Source organism: Camelus bactrianus, chromosome 6 (genome assembly GCF_048773025.1).
Source record: "Camelus bactrianus isolate YW-2024 breed Bactrian camel chromosome 6, ASM4877302v1, whole genome shotgun sequence".
Taxonomy (NCBI): domain Eukaryota; kingdom Metazoa; phylum Chordata; class Mammalia; order Artiodactyla; family Camelidae; genus Camelus; species Camelus bactrianus.
The window spans coordinates 94,196,808-94,220,697 of NC_133544.1; the positions used below are offsets into that span (position 1 = coordinate 94,196,808).

Consider the following 23,890-nt stretch of genomic DNA (forward strand, 5'->3'; position numbering starts at 1 on the left):
CTCCCCTCAGATCAAATGTCACCTCCCAGAGAAGGCTTCCTAGTTCTGTCCCCATGAGATTTCTCATCACACCTTGACCCCCAGTGCGCAGACCTCCTTGTAACTTAACACTCTGTTTCACTGAACTAATCTGATTGCTTACCAGACTGTGACCTCTTTGGAGAGCCGTGGCTTTTATTTTTGGATCTTCAGCTCCTGGAACAGTGCCTGGCACACAGCAGCCGCTCAATAGGCGTCTCCTTCCCCCCCAAGAACCCTCTTTTCCCTCTTGCTATTCTCCGTTCTTTGTCTCATTTCAGCCCCTTCCATTTCCCTAAGGCCCTTTAAAGCCTCTTCTTCTGAAGTCTAGCTCCATACCACATCAAACACATGGCCTGTATTTAAAAAATTTTTTTTACTGTTAAAAAAAGTTTTGAGTAAAATTTGCACTTAAAAATCTTAATCCAAAAATAACTCATAATTTACAGTTAGCTATGATTTCTGACAGCTGTACATGATCAGAGGCTCTTGTGAAATAAGAAATCTAACTTCAGATTACTACAAAATGTAAAACTTGTACAATCTTAATTGAATAATTAATTGTTAATTTTGAAGATAATTAAATATCCATTCCAATTTTACAATTTTCTTTTTATATTTTGTGGTGTATGTTATTTGTATACTACATATATATTGTTTATTTAAAATATTTTAAGAAAATATTTATTATGTTAAATATTAAATACAATTATTTAAGTAAATAATATTTATATATTTCTCAAAGACTTTTTAAGGTTTGTAGGACTTAGGTCCTGGGGCAACATACCCAGTGTATAAAATGAGCCTGTGTTTTCTTGCAGGTAGTATACATAGAGAGTTCACAGACTTGAACTGACGAACTGTTGTTAGGAGAAAAAACTGTAAACATCTTGAGCTACTAATTGTTTAATTTGAGGAAAAGGCAATAATGGTAACCACAGCTGGTCAGAAGATACTGGGGCTAAATAATTATAAAGTGCTAGGCTGCTCACAAAGCCTACAACCTCCAAGAGGTCAGGGTATCCTAGGACCCAGAGGGTTTGGCAGTAGAGTGGACAGGTGCACTATGTCAAGATGGTACTGGAGATTCCTGTCATAGGGGCTCTCACTACTCCAAGCACATGACAGTGGAGAAAAAACTATAAAGAGAAGAATGTAAAAGACATAGTCAGTAGTGGTTACAATAAAATTTCACTTTATCATTCTTTTAAAAACTGTGCATGCTTTATGCACTCTTCTGTCCCTTTCCTTAGATCAGAAATGGAACAGAAGCACAGAGCTATTTAGAGAGGAAAAGCCAAAGTCCTGATGGACTTGCACCAGCTTAGAAGCAGACAGAGGCCACCCAAAGTGTGGCTTCTGTGAAGGTAACAGAATAAATGTTCTCCATGAAAGCCAAGTGCCTGGGAGGCAATCTAACCACGCAGCTGGCAGACATGTTGGCATGACTGTTGCTTTCTCTATGAGGCAGGAGCCCATATCTCCCATATTTTAGCTGGCTCTGGACTGGAAGCCACAGAACCCAGACAGAATAAAAGTAAGGTACTAGACAGGGAGAGGAGCAGGATGACAGAAAGAGAGGAAAAGGAGAGGAAGGCAAAGAAAGAAGGAAAGAAATTTTCCACTAAAAATAAACCTGCAAACCAAACTTCTAAAACATTTAAGGAAAATATTTCTAAGAAAGACTGCTGGCAAAATCAACAATCAAAAGGCGAAATCACATCAGACAAATGAAAGCAGTTAAACAATCTACAGGAAAGAAGGTGGGGGAAAAGAGGCCATTCCCTGGCTTAAAAAGATGGATTGATAGAAAAATGTTTTTTTCCAAAGAATTCTCAAAGAGAGAAATGTATTTACCAAACAAATAGGGAATTATGAAACAAATAGGAATAAATGAAAAAGAATATAAAGAACATGAAAAAGCACTTATCAGAATTCATAGAAATAAAAAAAAATCATGAGAGCTTTAAAAAGGGCATCTCAAAAAAGGGGGGGTGTCTCTTCTTAAGGTGGAAGTACAAATTTGGTGGGCTGCCTCTATCTGAGGTCAGCTTTTGTTTTCCCTTACTGTTCACTTTTGCAGACTAAACTTCTCCAGCTGCTCTAACTATTCTTCATATCTCAGGGTTTCTAGGACTCAAACTGGCTCTAAGAACTAGACACAGTGCTTGAGAATCCACCAGTAAAAGGACACCATCAGTTCCCATCCTCTGGACAGTCTGCACTTTTTTTACATAAAAAATACAGTCAAACCCAGCTTTCTTTCCCTATCAGGTACTTGCAAGATTGATTGAACATGTATCTCTGGTTTTTGTTTGTTTGTTTTTTCTTTTTCTTTCTTTCCTTTTTCTCTTTTATTGAGTTATAGTCAGTTTACAATGTTGTGTCAATTTCCGGTGTACAGAACATTTTTTCAGTCATACATGAATATGAACATATATCTCTGTTAACCTTTATCTTACTGGTTTTGGCTTTGTATTTCCATGGTATTATTTTTAATATAAATTCCATCAAAATAAACCTTTGACTTTCATCTTATCTGCAAATAAGATAGGCAAGCCTTCTGTCTTGTTCAAAATATTAAATAGGGCTGGACCTCAGACAGAACCCACTAGTATACCAGGAGAAACTTCTCTCCAGGGGATCAGAGGTCAGGTAGCCAATACTCTTTTGATACAGTTATTCAAACAGTTGGGAGCTCATTGTTGCTATTCTGTGACCCACTAGTGTGTGGTATCCTGAAGATAGTACTTCTGTTTCCTTGTTTTTTTTCCTCTTCTAAATGTTTTCCACTGTACTTTTGACCTCATGTTCACTAAAGCTTTTGGAGAACTCTACTTCTGTTTAACCAGTACATATTTATGGGTATCTGCTCTTTGCCAGACAAAGCTGATGCTGAAGTTACAACCATGACTCAAAAGAGACACAGTCTCAGCGCTCCTGAAATTTACAGGCTGGAGGGTAAGATATTTGTGAATCACATAAACATAAAGATAAAGGTAAAATTGCAACTGTAATAAATGCTATGAAGGAGAGATGCAGTGTGTTGAGAGGTTATAATGGTGAAATTGGATCTAGTCTGGGAGATTAGGCTTTCCTAATTAAGTGAAATTAGATCTAAGACCTTAAGGATAAATGGGAATTAACTTGGTTGAACATGGGTAGAAAGAAAGAGGAAGTGTTCCATGCAGAGGAATCAGTAAGTGCAAAGGCCCTATGGTGGGAGAGAGGAGGTTTCATTCAAGGAGGTAAAAGACAGCCATGGCAGCTGGCATGGAGAACCAAGGGGAGTGAGGTGAGGGAGGAGGCTGGGGACTGACCATTCAGGACTGTATCTCTCTGCCCTGCTATTTCTTTGAAAGAAGGAATACTCTTCTAGAGCATCTTCTAGCCACAAGTCCTGCTCTGGTATATACTGTATTATAATATCTAGCACTATGAAATACTATTTGTTTTCTTGACTTAACATTTCAGGTTTACTTCATCATTTATACTCTGCGCTTTGGTGGGTAGACATCAGAGATCATAAATACTACTTTTAATCAACTTCCTGCTTCACCTTCCAACCCCAGTGTCATTAGCATCACCTGAGAATGTGTTAGAAATGCAAATGCTCCATTCCCATCCAGATCTACTAAATCAGAAATTCTGAGTGGTGCCCAGCAATATGTGATTTTAAAAGCCCACCAGCTGATACTATACATGCTAAAGTTTGAAAAATCTACTCTAAAGAATTATCTGCACACATTGTATCAGATACTTATTTTTTTAACATATTTTTAAATTGAGTTATAGTCATTTTACAATGTTGTGTCAAATTCCAGTGTAGAGCACAATTTTTCAGTTATACATGAACTACATATATTCATTGTCACATTCTTTTTTGCTGTGAGCCACCACAAGATCCTGTATATATTTCCCTGTGCTACACAGTACAATCTTGTTTATCTACTCTACATTTTGAAATCCCAGTCTGTCCCTTCCCACCCCTCATCCCCCTGACAACCACAAGTTTGTATTCTATGTCTATGATTCTGTTTCTGTTTAGTATTTATGTTTTTTTTTTTTCAGATTCCGCCTATGAGCGATCTTGTATGGTATTTTTCTTTCTCTTTCTAGCTTACTTCACTTAGAATGACATTCTCCAGGAACATCCATGTTGCTGCAAATGGCATTATGTTGTTGGTTTTTATGGCTGAGTAGTATTCCATTGTATAAATATACCACCTCTTCTTTATCCGTCATCTGTTGATGGACATTTAGGCTGTTTCCATGTCTTGGCTATTGTAAATAGTGCTGCTACGAACATTGGGGTGCAGGTGTCATTGTGAAGTAGGGTTCCTTCTGGATATATGCCCAGGAGTGGTATTACTGGGTCATATGGTAAGTCTATTCCTAGTGTTTTGAGGAATCTCCATACTGTTTTCCACAGTGGCTGCACCAAACTGCATTCCCACCGGTCAGATACTTGTTTTAACAACAAAAGTTATGTATTTAGTTCAGTTCTTCAGGTTGACAACTTGGGCTGGGCTCAGCTAGGCAGTTCTGATTTCCTCAGGCTCAGTCACTGTGAGCAGTCTGCTGGGTTAGCTGAAGGCTGGCTGGTGTAGGATGCCTTCAGCTGACACAGCTTAACTCTTGCTCTTTGTGGCCTCTTTTCTCCAGTAGTTCTGTGTTTGTTCACCTGGTGGCTAGACTGAGCTCCAAGAGATAGAAAACAGAAGCATTCAAGGAGTCTTGAGGCCTAGGCTCGAAAGTGGCACCCTGCCATGTCTGCTGCATTCTATTGGCTGAGTTAAGTCCAAGGTCATCCTAGATTCAAGGTGAGGAGGAAAAGACTTTACCTGTTGATGGGAAGAGCTGCAAAGTCACATTGTAAAGTGTGTGGATACAAGGAGGGTGGAGATTGTGACTTCTTCTACATATGTGCATATAGAAACAATACTTCTGTTTATTGTAGCATTCTGATGATAGCAAAACAATGAAGCAACCTAAATACCCTTCAATAAGAGAATGGACAAATTGTGGCAAAGTCGTACCATGGAATACTATATATCCATTGAAAGGAATGAGTTAGGTCTCTTTCTAGGTCAACTAGAAGAAATATAAAACCAAGAATTTTTTTTTTAATGGAAAAAGGAAACTGAAGAACAATTTGTACAGAATAGCATTTATATAGTTTTAAAACCTACACAGTATAACATATTTTTGATGGATGCATATAATATGTTTATGAAAGTATTAGAGAAGGGCTAGAAGTCTATACATCTAACTTACAGCTGTGATCCCTCCTGGAGAGTGGGGAAGGAGGCAAGAATTCAAAGTGGTAGTCAGAGGATATTAACTTTATCTGTTAGGTTCTCACTGAGAAAATACATATATATGTGTTCTATGAAATTCCAATTTTAAAAATAAAATGCAATTTTTTTTGGAAGCTCATTTCAGGATAAGTCTCTTCTCTGACACGTTCTTCCAGGTCGTTATGAGATTCTGTCATTCACTCAGCCACAGTTAGTGAAGATTGCTATGTTCTATACACTTTACTAGGTGCTAAGAGCTCTCAGTGCTTTGCCAAATTCCTATCATTTTAATCTCTAAGTCCTTCATTTTCTGACCTATATCTTTGAAGTCTTTAGCAAGAAATTACAGGGTTTGTTGTTGTTGTTGTTTTTGTTGTTCTGTTTGTTTGTTTTTTACTGCATCATGGAGCTTTGTGTTTATCGGTAGAAAGGGACTGTCATTGGTGGGACTTAACCAATAGGGATCTGGGAAGATGCACACCTCCCAGTGAACCTTGTCAAGATTAATCAGGTGGATGTCACCACTTAGCCGGGATCACATTCATTCAATATCATTCATTTTCATCCCACCCGTATACCCTCTAGCAAAACCTATTCTCAGAGAACTTGCTTCCAAAACTTCTATTAAGCACAGGACAGAAGTCCATGTGCCTGTCCATGCTTGTCACAAATGATTGGATGACAGGTAGACTCTTACCCAAGGTGGGCCAAATCAGAGTCTCTGTCCCAGAACTTTGTAACTGTGGTACATAAATTCTGGTCAGTCTTTCCTGTGTGGTTGAGCTGATTGATCCTGGAGGACCAGATGGCCACCCTTTCCCTCATGCACTGAGAGACAGAGAAACCTAGTCTGCAAAGAGGAGTTAGTTAGACAGACAATTAGTTGAGAATAGGTGCCACTTTAGTTTGATGGCTCAGAGTCCAGCTTTCAGCTTAATATAAATCCTAGTGTCTGGGGGAATGTCTACAAGAATCCCTTTAAATATTCCAGTAATCTCCCCAATTCTTTCCTTTGTTTTCTTTTTCCCCCAATTAGTTGGGATGGGTTTCTGTTACTACCAATTAAATAGTCCTTTACTCTAGCACCAATCATCACAAAGCATGAGGTGGTAACCTGTCCCTTCATGCCAGAGCCTGCAAAGCTCTTTGTGATCACAACACATGTCATTCTTCTGAATGTCTGGAACAACACTCTGTATGGGAGAAGTCTCATGTAAGGGGATATCTTCCATTGTTTAGAATTTCTTACTTCCATTTTTACATTTTTCTACTTCTAAATAATCTATGGGTCAAAAAAGGAAGCCTCAAGGGAAATTTAAAAAATACACTGAACTGAGTGAAATTGAAATACGACATATCAAAATTTATAGAACACAGATAAAGTGGTGCTGAAGGGGAAATTTATAGCACCAATTGCTGTAAAGTGTAAAGGAGCTGCTATAGATTAGGAAAAGAGTAAGTGTCTCAAATCAGTAATCTAAGCTCTTATCTAGAAGAAGAAGAGCAAAATAAACCCAAAGCATCAGAAAAAGGGAATAATAGAGGACATATATCAATGAAATTGAAAATTAAGGAAATAGGGAAAATAAATGAAAAAAATGTTTGAGCTGCCTACAATTACTAAGAATATTGGATTTATAACTTTAAAACGCCCAGATGAAATCTCCAAGTCCAGTTTTACTGGAGAATTCTACTGAATGTTTAAATAAGAATTAATACTGATTCTATACAATCTCTTTCAGAAGACAAGGGAATTCATTTTATATAGGTAGCCAAACCCTAATACCAAAACCAGACAAAGACACTACAAAAATTATAGCCTAATATCCATTTGGAATAGAGATACAAAAATTATTAACAAAATATTATCAAATTCAGCAGTATATAAAAAATATTATACTCCATGACCAAAGGAGGCTTATTCCAAGAATTCAAGGTTGGTTTAATATTTTAAAAATCAATCAACATAATCGGGTATATTAAGAAGCTAAAGAAGAAAAATTACATGATAATATCAGTTGATGTAGAAAAATCATTTGACAAAATTCAACACCTTTTTATAATAAAAATATCTTAGATACATAGGAATAGAGAGGAATTTGGTCAACTTGATAAAAAAGCACCTACCAAAAATCCTACAGTTCACATTGTATTCAATGGGCAAAGACTGAATGCTTTCCCCCTAAGATTGAGAATAAGGTAAATATGTCCATTCTCACAACTTTTATTCAACCTAGTGCTAGAAATTCTAGGCAGTGCAATAGGCAGGAAATGAAATAAAAGTTAAAGATTTAGAAAGGAGGAGATAAAACTGTCCCTGCTTGCAGAAGATATGATTATGTAGGTGGAAGATGCCAAAGAAATCTTAAAAAGAAACAAATCTAACCTCCCAAAGCTAGTAAGTGAGTACAGCAAGGTCATAGGATATTAGAAAAATGTACAAATACGAATTATATTTCTATACAGTAGCAATGAACATTTAGACACTAAAATTTTAAATGCAATACCATGTTTTATCACTCAAAAAAAATCCCAAAAGTTTTAGGTGTAAATCTAACAAAATATGTACAGGATGTGTATACTGAAAACTATATAACAGTGATGAAAGAAATCAAATAAGATTTAATAAATGGAGAGACATACCACATTGATGGACTGGAAGACTGAATGTAGTAAAGATGTCAGCCATCCCTAAATTGATATATAAGTTTAATATAATTCCTATCAAAATCCCAGCAAGATTGTTTTATAGATATAGACAAGAATCCATTAAAATTCATTTGGAAAGCCATAAAAATCAGAATAGCTAAAACAATTTTGAAAAAGAAAAATAAAGTGGGAGAAATCAGTCTACTTGATTTTAAGACATATGTAGCCCAGTAATCAAGACTGTGTGGTATTGACAGAGGGCTAGACATGCAGATCAATGGATGTCAATCAATACAGAGAACATAGGAACAGACCAATACAAATATGTCCAACTGACTTTTGACAATTATGCAAAACAAATTCAATGGAAGCAAAATAGTCTGTTTAAACAAACCATGTTGGGACAACTGGACATTCACAGGCCAAAAAAAAAAAAAAAAAAAAAAGCGCTCATTCTGAGTCTTACACCGAATTTCACACCTTATACAAAAGCTTACTCAAAATGGATCACACACGTAAATGTAAATGTAAAGCTATAAAACTTAAAAAGCCAAAAAACTCCAGGAGAATATCACTGGGGCCTGGGGCTATTGAAAGAGTCCACAGACTTGACACCAAAAGTATTGTCCATAAAAGGAAAAATGAATAAATTTGACTCAATCAGAATAAAAGACTTTTACTCTGAGAAATACTCTGTTATGAGGATAAAAAGACAAGCTACAGACTGGAAGAAAATATTTACAAACCACATATCCAACAAAGGACTAATATCTACAATATTTAAATAACCCTCAAAACTCAACAGTAAAAAACCCAAAAATACAATAAGAACATGGCCAGAAGAAATACAGAGACATTTCACTGAAGAGGACATACAGATGGCAAATAAGTACATGAAAAGTTGTTCACCATCATTTCACGAGAGAAATGCAAACTAAAACTACAACGGAACATTCGTGCATATCTATTGAAATGGCAGAAATAGTAACACCACCAAATGCTGGCAAGGATGCGGAGAAACTGAATTACTCATACATTGCTGGCAGAAATGTAAAATTGTACAGCCACTCTGGAAAATTATTTGGGAGTTTCTTAAAGAAAACTAAACACACAACTACCATATGACCCAGTATTTGCAATTCTGAGCATTTAGCACAGAGAAATGAGGACTGATATTCATACAAAAGCTGTATATGAATATTTATACCAGCTTTATTCATAATAGTCCAAATTGGACAACCCAGATGTCCTTCAAGAGGGGAATAGTTAAAAACAAACAAACAAACTGTGGCACATCCATACCATGGAAGACTATTCAACAAAAAAAGAAATAAACTATTGATACACACAGTAAATAACCTGGATAAATCTCCTGAGGGTTACAGTGAGTGACAGCAGCAATTCCCAAAGTTATGTATCTGTATGATTCCATTTATACATTCTGGAAATGACAAAATTTTAGAAATGAAAAACATATTCGTGTTCACCATGGGTTAAGGAGTGGGTAGGAGTGAGAGGAAAACAGATGCTGCTTTAAAAGGGAAACATGAGGGACACTTGTGGTGATGGAACTTTACCATTTCTTGGCTATATCAGTTGTCAGGGTCCTGGTTGTGATTAATGTCCTGTAGTTTTGCAAGATGTTACTATGAGAAACCAGGAAATAGTACACAGGATCTTTGTGTCTCATGTCTTAGAACTGCAATGATCTTAAAATTTAAAAAAGCTTATTTTAAAACAAAAGATGTGGTAGGAAGCAGGGTGAATATTCTGAAACTCAAATACAATCATATCTATCCCCAACTTGAAATTCTTTAAAGCTCCCTTTACCAATAGGAGAAAAGGTCCAGACTCCTGTGGGTAGGGATGTGGAGAACCTATTGAGAAAAACTTATCTTTTCCCCCAGGAAAGAAAGAAAATTCCACAAAGGAATGAAGTTTTCTCCCCTGCCAAGACGGTAGCCCAACTTATGGCTCATGAAGGTCTGGGCTTTCCAAGGGGCAGTTAACAACTGAAACTGGACATATGAGAGGTCTCAACCCAATGAAGCATAAACAGAGAAGGTTTTATCTTCCCTCGTTATCTAATTTGCTAACCCAATCCCTTTCCAACTGGGTGGAGGGGAACTTTAGTGACATCACTGGTCCCAAACTTTTCAGCCATATCTAGCTATTAAAATAGTGTATTTTCAAGGGACTCTTCAGTTGCTTTAGCTACTATTGCCTCTGCCAAGTTCATTTCAACACCCTCTCTCCTGGAGCTGGGCAGGTGCCTTTTGCACTGAGGCCCTGGCAGGGCTTGAATGGACTTGTGCAGGGACGGGCATCTGCTTGTTCCCTTCTTTCCAGTCTCTCACGCCCACCGCTGCTGTCAGGAACAGGTGTGGAGCAACACAGCATGGTGGTTGGTGCCATTTCTAATAGTCCAGCCCTGAGTCTGGGCCATGCAGCTGGCAGAGCCTTGGGGAAGCTGCCCGCCAAAGGCGTGACTGCCCGTGCACACTGAACAGAAACCACCGAAGACCGTGGCTTTGCAAAGCTCAGGGAGGCCAGGAGAGGCTAAATTGCTCACGGAAATAAAGTTACATGGCAAGAATCTGAATGCGAATTAGGATTCACTCTTGGGTCTGCCCACTTCCTTGTTTGGTTCCCCCGGGGAATTTGTGCAAAGTAATGCAGGCAAGGGAGTGTGCGTGCCACGTGAAGATTTACAGAGGAAGGAAGAGCACAGCCCCCTACAGCCTCCATCACACTGTCAGCACTTCTGAGTACTCTTTTCAGCCTGTTTCTTCAGCTCTATCTTTTTTCAAATGGAGACAAAATAGCTGGTGATGTTACTGTCGGATTTCGAAGCTGGAAGGCCCATTAAACGTTATCTAGTGTGGTGGCTTTTATGTGCTAGGACACTTGAAAATGCATGGAGCATTTTTTTTTTCTTATCATAATGTGGCAAGGGGGAATGATTTTGAAAGTTCTCCATTTGTGGGACAGTTGTGCTGGCAAAGATTCTCTTTTGGACTAAACTCAGGCCACCTTCCTCTGAGCCCTCTCCTGGATGGGGCCTCAACCTTGGCTATAAAGACTTAACACTAATGGTTTCTGACCACTCAAAGGCCCCTTAAAGTGTCTGCCTGGGAAAACCCAAGGCTGCTGAAAGCATTTCCTGTTTGTTTCCACGACACCTGATGATAGGGCCCTTGTCTCCCAGTCTTCTGTGGGAGGGCAGGAACCTAACTTCAATTAGAAAGCAAATTCAGATGGCTGTCATGTGGACCAACACCCTCTTCCAGGTTTTCGTAATTTTTACTTCCCCAGTTGCGCGTTCTGCCTCCTCCCTCTGCACAAATCCAAACGGTGCCAGGCTCTCCCCGCTACTGTCGGTCGTTCCTGAATAAAATCTGTTTTCACGGCTTTGACTAATGTCCGGCTGTGTTTATCTTTGACAGTTCACAGTAAATTGTTCTGGCCAAAATATCACCCTTGGGAAACAGAAATCTTGCTTCTAAAACAAGGTCTCATGGGTGTGTTCACTTTGTGATAATTCTTCAAGATGTGCACTTAATGACTTGTGCATTTTTCTATCCATATCTTATACTCTAATGTAAAGTTCATATGTAGCCAAATAAAAACCTGAAAAAACTGATAACAAAGGATACGTTAAGAAATAATCCCCAAGCAACCACTGATCTTTTTCTGTCACTGTAGATTAGTTTGCATTTTTTAGAATCTTATATTTATTTATGAAATCATAGCGTATGCATAGACCCCTTTTTTTCTTTTTGACCTGGCTTCTTTCACTCAGCATAATTATTTTGAAATTAATACATGTTAGTTCATACATCAATAGTTCATTCCTTTCACTGCTGAGTTACATTGCATTATATGGATATACCACAATGTGTTTATATACTTACCAGTTGATGGACATTTGGGTTATTTCCAGTTTTTGATTATTACAAATAAGGCTGCTATGAACATTTATATACAAGTTTTTGTGTGAACATAGGTTTTCATTTCTCTCGGCTGTATACTGAGCACCTGGAATTTCTGGGTCATATGATAACTCGGCTTAATCTTTTGAGAATCTGCCAGATTGTTTTCAAAGCGGGTGTATCATTTTACTTTCCTACGCACACAGTATGAGAGTTCCAATTTCTCCACATCCTTGCCAACACTGTCTTTCTGATCACTGCAGGTGTGAAGTATCTCATGTGGTTTTGCTTTGCATTTCCCTGATGCCTAATAATGCTGAGCTTATTGGCCATTTGTGTATCTTCGGAGAAATGTCTATTCAGTTCCTTTGCCCGTTTATATAACATTCTTGAAATGGCAAAATTATTGAAATGGAGAACAGATTAGTGGTAACAAGTGTTTAGGGAATGGGGTCGGAGAAGGAGAGAAGAGAGGGTGGTTTATAAAAAGGCACATGAAGCATATTGGTAGTGATGGAAGTGTTCTTTATCTTGACTACTGGTGAATATATGAACCTACACATGTGATCAAATTACATAGAATTAAATACACAACCCCTCCCATGAAAATGAATATAAGTAAAACTAGGGAAACCTGATTCAGTACATGTGCTGCCGGAGCGAGCACAGGGAAACCTGATTCAGTACATGTGCTGCCGGAGCGAGCACAGGGAAACCTGATTCAGAATGGTGAATTGCAGTTGTATCAATATCCTGGTTGTGACATTACACTATAGTTTTGTAAGATGTTACCACTGGGAAAACTGGATGAAGGATACATGGGATTTCTCTGTACTACTTACCAGTACATGTGAATCTACAATTATCTCAGAAAATAAAAAGTTTAATTAAAAATGCAATTAAAAACCTTTATGATCAATTCTTCAATAAGACATAACATTCCTTAATGTATCTGTGCCTGACAACAGAAAGTCAAACTATGTGAGGCAAAAACTAATAGACCTACAAGGAGAAATAGATGAATCCACTATCATAGTTGGGGACCTCAACAATTTTTTATCAGAAATCAGCTGGATTTAATGGACACCTATAGACAACTTCACCCAATTACAGAATACATATTCTTCTCAAGCTCACAGGGAACATTCACCAAGATGGACCACCTTTTGGGCCATACAAAACATACTTTAACAAATTTAAAAGAAAACAATTCCTACAATGTCTTCTTTCAGATCTCAGTACTGATAGTTGGAAAAATCTCAACTACCTGGAGCTTTATCAATACACTTTTTTTTTTTTTGCAAGGGGGAGGTAATTAGGTTTACTTATTTAGTTTAGTTTTTCAATGGCGGTACTAGGGATTAAACCCAGGACTTTGTGGGTATAGCTCTACCACTTGAGCTATACCCTCATAACAATATAGTTCTAAATAACACATAGATCAAAGAAGAAGCCTCACAGGAGATTAAAAAATTATTGAGCTCGATTAAAATAGAAACATAGCAACAAAATTTGTGGGATGCAGTGAAAGTAGTGCTTATGGGGAATTTATAGCACTGAACGCAAATATTAGATAAAAAGAAGATCTAAAATCAATCATGTAAACATCTGTCTTAGGAAACTAGAAAAGGAGAGCAAATTAAATCCAAAGTAAGCAGAAAAAAATAATAAAAATCAGAGCAGAAATCAATGAAATTAAAAACAGAAAATCAACAGAGAAAATCGATGAAACACAAAAAGCTGGTTTTTTGAAAAGGCAAATAAAACTGGTAAGCCTCGAGCCAGGATAACTAAGAAGAAAAGACAGAAGATGCAAATTACTAATATCAGAAATGAAAGGCGGCACATCATCACAGATCCCGTGGATATTAAAAGGATAACCAAGGAATACATGAATAGCTCTATGCCCACAAATTTGCTGACCTAGATGAAATGGACCAATTACTTGAAAGACACAATCTGCCAAAACTCACACAAGAAGAAATAGCCAATCCGAGTAGGCCTCTATAAAAGGAATTGAATCAATAATTTATAACCTTCCAAAACAGAAAGTATTAGGCTCAGATGGGTTCACTGGTGAATTCTAGCAAACATTTCAGGAAGAAATTGAATCAGTTCTCTACACTCTCTCTCAGAGGATAGAAACAGGGAATACTTTTTAACTCATTCTATGAGGCCAGCATTACCCTAATATCAAAACCATAAAAAGATATTATGAATGCATGTTCACTGTAGTAATGGGAATTTTAAACTCTTGGGAACTGGGACCAGAACCTACAGCCATTCCATGTCCCTTCTCTATGGGTCAACAGGGAGTCTGAAACACAGCTCTGTAGCTCTGTTGCTGCGGCTGACGGTGTCCCCCGAATTGCCCACGAGGGCCTGATGAGTGCCCCAATTCACTGCTGAACAAGTTGTGCAGCAGAAGGGGCCCAACGGAGGGCCATTCAGTCACATGACTTCTCCGGTGGCCTTAGTAACAACCAGCCTCAGACAGATTTACCTCCTGGGGAAGTGGGGAAGGAGTTTTTTTCTGAAAAACAAAGAATGAGGCAACAGAGTGCTGTAGGCATCTATTTTAGTCTCACAGCACTAAATAGTTCCTAGTTGCAGGTGTTAAAATATCCGGAATCCATGGAGAACAGAACAGATGACATTATTCATCCCGCCTCTGCTGCTCTGAGGCCCTTCTGCAACTCACAGTGCTTGACGACTTGTGCGTGGACCAAACCTGCCTGTGCTCACAGCCTGCGTTCAGTTCACTTTGGCTGATAAAACCTTTTACAGAGCGTTGCTATGGGGCCAGATTTCTAAGTTGGGGACATACAAAGGTGATCAAGAGTCAGGGCTCCCTGGGAGCTCTCCATTAGCAGAGACGACAGGTGGAGAGCCTCTGCACAGGGTCGACAGGCCCTGTCCTGCACAAGGGTGCCCGCGAAGGGGCAAGCGAGCTGAAATCCAGCCTGCGCACCTATTGCCAAGCGGCGTGTCTGGCTCTCGAGGAAGAGGAGACTTTTCCTAACATGCAGAAAGGAGCAAAAGGTGCTCCCCGCAGCCCTCTGACTGAGGTGCAGCCTTAGAACTCATTAATAAGACAAGTGCTACGATAAAGGCAGATGTCAATAGCTGTGAGGAGGGAGGAGAGACAGCAGGCCAGTCTCCCTAGGCAAGGAGTTAAGGGGAATGATGGAGATTGAGGGACGTATCAGGAGGGCCTTGGAAGAGGAATTTGCCTGGAAGAATTGGTGAAACAAAGGCAAACCAGGCAGGAGAAACAGACTGAGCAAAAATACAGAGGCTTGACAATACGACACCTGTTTCTAGAAGAGGGAGCAGCTCAGTCTGGCTGATGAAGGTGGGGCCAGAAGGTAGGCAGAGCCAGATGGTGCAGGCCTTCTAAGCCACACTGAGGATGCTGGGCTTCAGCCCGGAGGCTGGTGGCTCTCAGACTCTGGTGTGGTCTGAAACACACCGAGAGTTCGCTGCAAGTGTGATTTCCTCGGCCCGAGCCCCAGGGTTGGGTTCTGATCCAGTAGGTCTGGGGAGGGGCCCAAGAGTGAACATTTAAAATGATTTTCCCATAGGATTTTTTTTATTCTTTTTTTTTTTTTTACCGAAGTGTAGTTGATTCACAGTGTTAATTCCAGGTATACAGCAAAGTGATTCAGAGATACATGTATATATTCAGTTTCTTTTCCATTTTGGCTTGAATATAGTTCCTTGTGCTATACAGTAGGTCCTTGTTGTTTATCTATTTTATATGTAGTACTGTGTATCTTTTAATCCCAAACTCCTAATCTATCCCTCCCCTAACCCAGTCCTCCTGGGTAACCACAGTTTGTTTTCTATGTCTATGAGTCTATTTCTGGTTTGTAAATAAAATTTGTATTTTTTTTTTCAGAATCCACATATAAGTGACATCATATCCCATAGGATTTTGATGCAGTGGTCAGAGGGTCAACAGTGCTGAGCTAGAAGGGTGCTCAGAGGAGTTTAGGCAGCAGAGGGTCTCCTGGGCTCGCGGGAGCAAAGATGACCAGCTGCACAGCGGAGAGTGGGACAGCTGGTGACATCCACTTTGCCAGGACGTGCTCTTAGAAAGCTATCTCAGAGCCCAGTCCTTAATTAAGCCACCTCCAAGTGCAAAGATCAGGTAACAGCTTAAAATATGAAGAAAGCAGGCGTTAGGGAACAAAGGCAAGGGTTTCAGGCCCAGCTCTACCACCTGTGGTTTGGGTCACTTCAGATTAATACTTATTTCCCCTCTGAGCCTTTGTCTGTGAACAGCAGGACCTCTGAGGCCCCTCTCAGCCATATGGTACGAGGCTTTGATCCCTCCTGGTGAGAAGTTCATTGTATAACAGGATGCTAGATAAGGCCAAAAAAAAAAAAAAAAAAAAAAGCCTCTAATAGTGGAAGCTGAAATAGGCTCAGAGTTGTTTTGGGGAAGGAAAGTTCTCTCTTTCTGAAACCTCAAGCCTCTCTGTGTGCCTGACAGCACCCAGCATAGTGCCCTGCACCTCGTAGGCACCCAGAACAGTGCCCTGCACCTCGTAGGCACCCAGCACAGTGCCCTGCACCTTACAGGCACTCGATACCTATTGCTTAATCATGACCAGCAGCTAGGGTGTGAGTTGGCTCTTCAGGGCTGGGCACATCTGAAACGCCTCCTCCATGCTTCATCCAGCCAATGGTCAGCAGGCATTTAATAAGATGACCCTCCTATTATCCAGACTTTTACTGATTAGGGTTCTCAATTATCTGGATGTTTTAAAATAGTCTCAGGTAATGATAAAAATAACCCTGGGATGGCTGTAACCTATCTGTGGTTGGATGGGGGAAAGAAGCAGAGATTTTAAAGATGATGAAAAGATTTTGTGGGCTCAAACAGCCTTTAATATATGCAGACTTTGACTTTAAACCTTGCCAAACATTGAAAGTTATGTGGGATATTTGAAAGTATAATTGAAAGCATATACGAGAAAAACAGCCTTTGGTTTGCCGGGGAAATGGTGGTCCTTCCCATCCCAAATCAAAAAACAAGTATAGATTTCCTTCGTTTATCACTTTGCAAATTGGAAGAGCCTGAGACTAGGTTGCAGTTAGCCCAGAGCAATGCGATGGGCATGCTGAATTCACTGCTGGTCAAGGAAAGGGTAAGACCGGAGTGGAGGCTGTGACCAGGAAGGCCTTGCGTTTAGAAGATGCTCCTCAGGTGAGGCAGAAGCTGGTGGAATCTCGCCCACATTTCATGCCAGCACCTGCATCCCTGTGCCTGAGGGTTCCCTGGGCCAGAGCCTGTTCTGCCCATGAGGGCAGCAGTCAGGAGATGTTGGGGAATTATTCCTGCCTCTGCCCCACCCCCCCAAAAAAGGAGAAAGATTGCCCCTTGGACGGGATAACTGTCTCCTAGATTTTCCCAGGGAGTGAAGCCCCAGGTGGGCACAGTGGTAATTTACATGATCATGCAAACTTCCTCCCCCCATCTCACCTCTCCTCGGGTGTTTCCTGGGACCATCTCCCAGACAAACCACCTGTGCTGGAATCCTTGTCTCTGGTGCCATTTCTGGAGTAACCCCAACTAAGACATCAGGTCCCTGGGAGGGTGATCACTGAGGTCACTGATTTGTAGGAAGGGTGCTAACAAAACTTAGAGGAAGTGGCTGGAATTCCACTCAAAAGAGCTGAGCACACGGAAGACTCATGGTGAGGGTGGGAGGTGGGGGAGGTTAGGGGCAACCTTGTTTGAATGCCTACTCTGGCCCTGACCCTGTGTTTGGTGTTAGACATGCATTACCTCTTTCAATGCATACAGCAACACTATAAATTAGGGAGATGTCCTCTGTTTTACAGGTTAGGAAACCATGATAGAAGGAAATTAAGTAACTTGTTTATGGTCTCATGACGATCAAGTGGAGAAGGGATGTGAACTCAGGCCTCTCTGGTGCCAAGCCAATGCTCTGTTCCCAAGAGCTCACCTAAGAGCCCACACATAATGGGTAACTATGACCAGAGTGGTTTTTACGAAGAGCCAGTGGTTCCTCAGGCCAGGCCAGGCTTCCCAGGGTGGAAGGACCTTGGGGAAGTTGAGGTCAGCCATGCTGGTTCTCAGCAGATCCAGAAATTTGGTCTATGCCTCTAGAAGAGGTCTGGCCCCAGGGGAACTGAATGAAAACAACTAGACTCTCCAAAGGCTCACGTATGATCTAGGTACTAATCTGTTGACCAGACACTCCCGTTACGTGTTATATTAGTTTCCTATTGCAGCCGTAGCAAATTACTACAGACTTCATGGCTTCAAACAACACAGACTTATTATCTTCCAGTTCTGGAGTTCAGAAGTCTGAGATCACTTCCCCTGGTCTAAAATCAAGGTGTGGGTGTGCCCATTCCTTCTGAAGGCTCTAGAGGAGAATCTATTTCCATGACTTTCCCAGCTTCTAGAGACATCCCTCATTCTTTGGCCCTTTCATCCATCTTCAAAGCCAACAGCATCGTATCCTCCAGTCTCTCTGACTCTGTGCTCCTGCCTCCCCTGTGAGATGACATTTAGTTTATCTGGATCATCTAGGATAATCTCCCCATCTCAAATCCTTATTAATCAAATCTGAAGAGTCCTTTTTGCCAAGCAAGGTAGTATATTCATAGGTTCCAGGGATTCAGATGTGAATACACTTGGGGGCCATTTTTCAGTCTACCACAGTTGACCAGTTTTTTCTCTCCACTCTAGCAGAAAAGGCTCCATGTAAGTCCAGCCCACAATCAGAGGCTGCCTGGGGAACCTGAGACCAGAGCATCGTGGTGTGGATGATCTCCATGGGCAGGGTCATCAGCCAACCATGAACCAGCTGGACACCAATCCTCCATCCAATAAACAGAGGGTGGGAACTTCCAACACTCTGGCCTCCCTTCTTGGAGACGCCACGTACTTCCATCAGGCAGACCACACACTGATGGTCAGTTACTGCTTTCTGCTCACTGATTTTGGGCAGCTCCCAACTTCCTGGCATAGTCACAAAGCATTTTTTATGGTTGCTTGATGGGACCCATCTCACCTGGGTCCCCATTATTGTGCCCACTAATGTGGTCTGACAAACCATGCTACAAACAAGGCTCCAGAGATAAGAGTTTAACCCAGATACACCCAGGACCTCGCTGGTGCCCGCCCGCTCTCCTCATCTCTTTGACTTTTGACCATATACACCAGGTTCCAAAATTCTCTCTGGACTTCCTCTGTGGTTTTGACAAGCTGTTAGAACTTTTTCCTTTGAATTCCGTGCACAGATAATCTTATCCATTATCTATATTTTTATGCAAGTATAGTAGAGTTACAATGTTGTATTTGTTTCTGGTGTTCAGCATAGTGATTTAGTTATATATATATAATACTTTTTCCTACTCTTTGTCATTATAGGTTATTATAAGCTATTGAATATAGTTCCCTGTGCTGTGCAGTAGGACCCTGTTGTTTATCTATTTTGTGTACAGTAGTTTGTATCTACTAATCCCAAACTCCTAATTTATCCCTCTTCCACCTCCTTTCCACTTTGGTAACCGTAAGTTCGTTTTTCTATGTCTGTGAGTCTGCTTCTGTTTCATAAATAAGTTCCTTTATGTCATTTGTTTAGATTCCACATATAAGTGATATTTTATTTGTCTTTCTCTGACTTACTTCACTTAGTGTGATAATCTCTATGTCCATCCATGTTTCTCTGGATATATGCCCAGGAGTAGGATTGCTGGATCATATGCTAAGTATATTTTTAGTTTTTTAAGGAATCTCCATACTGTTTTCTCATAATGGCTACACCAAACTACATTCCCACCAACAGAGTAGGAGGGTTCCCTGTTCTCCACACCCTCTCCAGCATTTATTGTTTGTAGACTTTTTAATGATGGCCATTCTGACTAGCGTGAGGTGATACCTCTTTGTGGTTTTGATTTGCATTTCTCTGATAATTAGCTATATTCAGCCTATTCTCATGTGCCATCTGTATGTCTTCATTGGAAAAATGTCTATGTAGGTCTGCCCATTTTTTGATTAGGTTGTTTGTTTTTTGTTATTGAATTGTATGAGCTGTTTGTATATTCTGGAAGTTAAACCCTTGTCAGTCACATAGCTTGCAAATATTTTTCTCCCAGTCTGTACGTTGTCTTTTTGCTTTGTTTATGGTTTGCTGTACAAAAGCTTGTAAGTTTGATTAGGTCTCATTTGTTTATTTTGCTTTTATTGCTATTGCCTTGGTACACTGACCTAGGAAAGCATTGTTACGATTTATGTCATTCATTATGTGCTGATTTTTATAAGTAATCTTGTTTTGAAGTTTTGAGAATAATTTACCTTACTTTCAAATGTTCTGATCTTTTTAAAAGTTAAGTTTTTCCTTTTTTTTTTTTTTAAACAACAACTCTGATTCATAGTTGTCTGTGTCTTCCACGCGGTGTCTACCTCTCTGAAATTCATTCAAAGAGTGTTCTGTGAGAGCCTATTTATATGCCAGGCACCAGGTGAAGGGCCTGGGGGTAGATGGTGAGCGGATGTGCCGCTGCTCTCATGGAGCCTAGAGACCAGGAGGGAAGATGGATCTTTATAAAATAATCACAGTCATGAATGTGTAATTAAAAATGGAGATAATTACTCTTAAGAAAAGAAACACAGTTAGTGAAAACTTAGAGACCTGCTCTAGATTGGGGGATCTCATGGGAAACTTCCCTAGAAAGTGCCATATGAACGGTGGTCATTGGGGAAGTGGAGGGAGGAGGAAGGGGAAGCTGGGAGGTTAACTTGGCTGCAGGCAGAGAGGGATGGATGGGGAGCGAGGGTCAAGAGAGGCAGCAGAGGCAGGCAGGGGCCAAGGGAAGGGTTTTGAGTTTTAGCTTAAGAGCAAAAGGTTTTTAGCAAGGGGAGGGTGGGGGCATAATCAGGCTTGGGTACCAAAACTATGGTTCTGGTTAGAGCATAGAGAACAGATTTTGTGGGGAGAGGGGCAGAGTTGGAGCAGAGAGAGCAGTTAGGAGGCTCGGAGAATAGCAGAGGTGAGACCTGAAGGTGACTTGGCCAGCATGGTGGCCACGGAGGAGAGAAGGGGTTGGTTCCTTGCGGGAATTTGGAGGTACAACCCATCAGGGCATGGTGAACATTACATATGGGGGACAAAAGAGTAGAAGACTTCAAAGATGAAACTAAGCTTAATGGCTGACATAAACTCCTATTAACTGAATTCGTGTTTACATTCAATTGCAATGAAACTCTTAAAAAGGATGAGATGTTCACTCACGTGTATTTTATGACCAGCTAATGAGAACAGCTGCATTCAGTGTGAGAGGGTTGCCTATCCTCATGGACCTCACGCATGACCATGGTGGTGGCTTCTGGGAGATGACATACCCAAGTTCAGGTCCTTGGGTGGACAACATGGTTGATGGTTTTCCTCTCAGAACCGCACCAACATTGTTTGTAGTAGGGGGAAGGGCTGTTTCTAAAACCAAACCACCAGCCAGAGTGGGCTGCCCTTAGAATGAGAGGCTTACAGTAAGTGGGAAAATTCTGGGAATCCAACCCCAAGAGTGCTGGCCTCTTTTCCCACTTGTGACTGTCTTTTGAAGTTTAGGGTTTGGCAGTCATTCAAACCAAATTAACTCCAGGGTGCAAAAGCAACAGCGTCCAGAACTATGTCTGCCTCATAGTTTCAGATTAGATGTCTTCACTGGGCAGGTCTCAGAATCCTTGCCCTTTTTCCTTTCTGGTTACAACAGAGTGTCTGGTAGAATGGGAATCTGCATGAACATATTCTTCTCAATATGCTTTTCAGTAACAAGGCATTTGTTTGCTTCCCTGGGTGAGAATTTCTAAGTTTTCAAACCTGAGTCTCTGGTCCCAAGTATCTTGGTGGCACCACTTGGATGTTCCTCATTAAAATCACTAAAAGTGAACGGGCCCTTGTGAAACATTCTGTCAGATTCTGCAGCCAAGAGTCAGAGACCTGGCGTCCCAGCTCAGCAGAGGGGCAGGCTCCCAAGGAGGAAGCATGGCCAGTCAGCTCCGGACTGGGCCATTACATTCAATTAGACATTATGGAAGGGGAAGGACTGAGGAAAGCAAAGTGATGCTTAATAACCATTGCATCCAATGCACATCCAAGGCTCCACAATCTCACTGTTGCACCATCCACATGAACCCGACCTTCATCAGTCCCCCTACCTCATCTTTCACATGTGTGATTGTCTGTGGTTGTCAGCCTGCACTTTGAATCGTGAGGGTGGAGTTGTGGGAGATGGGGGTTTTAATAGACAAACCAACTCATGCCTTTGATAATGAGTTCAATCGTTATCACGTGATATGTGAGTCACCCCAGATCACTCCATTTGTATCTTACCTGATCCTATAAGGCAAATTACAGCCACTTCAGTTCTGTCATTTGTCCTACCTGTCCAGAACGTTCTTCCCCTCAATAAAGCACTTACCTGCGTTTCCTGTTTGTGCCCTGTCCCGATGACTTGTCTTAGCACTGGAAACGCGTGCTGTTTAAGAACAGAGATACTCCGCCTCTGGCTCTCTCCTTTCTGGCCTCCAGGAACAAGATGTGGCCTTACCTGCTTGGTCAGTGCCTACACCTCCCATGGTGGGTCGGGGGTATAAACTTAGATCCTCATGAGTGATCTGTGAAGTAGGAACTATGTTCCTCATTTTACCCTTAGGGCAATGATGCCCAGGAAAGCTAGGTGCTCCATAATCCAGCTCTGGACTTTATTGCTTTTGATTCTATAATCCAAAGAATCCATTATTCTAATTTCAACCATAAAAACAGCAAAAATTGTTACCCACTTACTTGGATGGTGAGGATTTAAAAGATACAGATGCAAATATTGTGAGACTAGCCCCGAATAAGGCTTGAGAGCCAACTGAATAAACTGTGGGTATATTACCCACAGGGGTTTTGTATTAGTCACCTCTGGCTGTCATAACGAACTATTGTAGACTAAGTAGCTTCAACAATAGAAATTTATTTACTCACAGTTCTGGAGGTTGGAAGTCTGAGATCGCGGTGCCAGCAAAGTCAGGTTCAAGTGAGACTCTTCTTGGCTAGATCACATGGTGGACCTCATGTGTCTCTTATGAGGAGGCTAATCCGATGGCATCAGGGTCCCACCCTTATAATCTCAATTAACCTTAATTACCTCCTAATGGGCTCTATCTCCAAATAGAATCACATCAGGGATTAGAGCTTCACTTTAGGAATTTTGGGGGACACAAGGCAGTCCATAGCATATTTCTAGAGAAATCATTAACTCTTGAAAAGAACACCAAGGTCATCTTTCTGTTTGCACATTCCTTCCTGATAACTCATTTCTCTGCTCAGCCTCCTTTCCTGAGGTGGGGTGGAGGGAAGGGCACTTTTCCCTCTGGATTCTACCATCAGATTCCAGGAAAGCTTATCCAAACAGACTGTAATTGTTCCTTTCAAAGGTTTTTCCTGCCCTTAGGTTGGTTATTCATACAAATGCCTCAGGGATTCCCAGAGAAGCTCCCCAAATTCTAAGAATCTGGCTTCTACCCTGGATTCAATGCTCTGTGCTCGACACCGCACCTTCCATCTTAAGGAAAGGGAAACACTAAATTGCAGGGCAGCTCTGGTTACTTCCTGAGCCGTGTTATCCTTGAAGTAAAGGGGATGTTGGAAAACCATCCCACGTGCAGACTGCAGCACTCAGCCCAGTGACAGCCACGCCCTCCCGGAGCGTCCTCCACCACGTGAGGTCAAAGGGTTAGCTTCTCTCCGGGAGATCAGAACCTCCCAGTTTCGTCCTAAGAGGCTTTTCTTATTAAGTTGTTAGAATCTGGGCTCACTGAGACAGTCTTAAGAGGCCCTTACTATAATACTTTCAAGAAGCTTAAAGTGCAGCTGTGTCAGCAGGGCCCTCCTGTGAAAGAGTTAGGACATTTTAGATGGCCAGACTTGAGTCACAGTTTGGGCAATCATGGTTGGGATC

At 40.9% G+C, this 23,890-nt stretch overlaps 1 long non-coding RNA gene across 2 annotated transcripts; it reads left to right on the plus strand.

Moving 5' to 3' along the window:
• Window positions 1-86: 86 nt before the first annotated feature.
• LOC123619294 (uncharacterized) lies at window positions 87-19,561 on the plus strand. Of its 2 annotated transcripts, XR_012507768.1 has the most exons (4): window positions 87-2,292; window positions 2,902-2,979; window positions 4,684-16,052; window positions 18,630-19,561. It is a non-coding gene; the product is annotated as an uncharacterized LOC123619294 (long non-coding RNA). The 2 variants fall into 2 exon arrangements; XR_012507767.1 differs by having other exon boundaries at window positions 4,684-19,561.
• The last annotated feature ends 4,329 nt before the right edge of the window (window positions 19,562-23,890 follow it).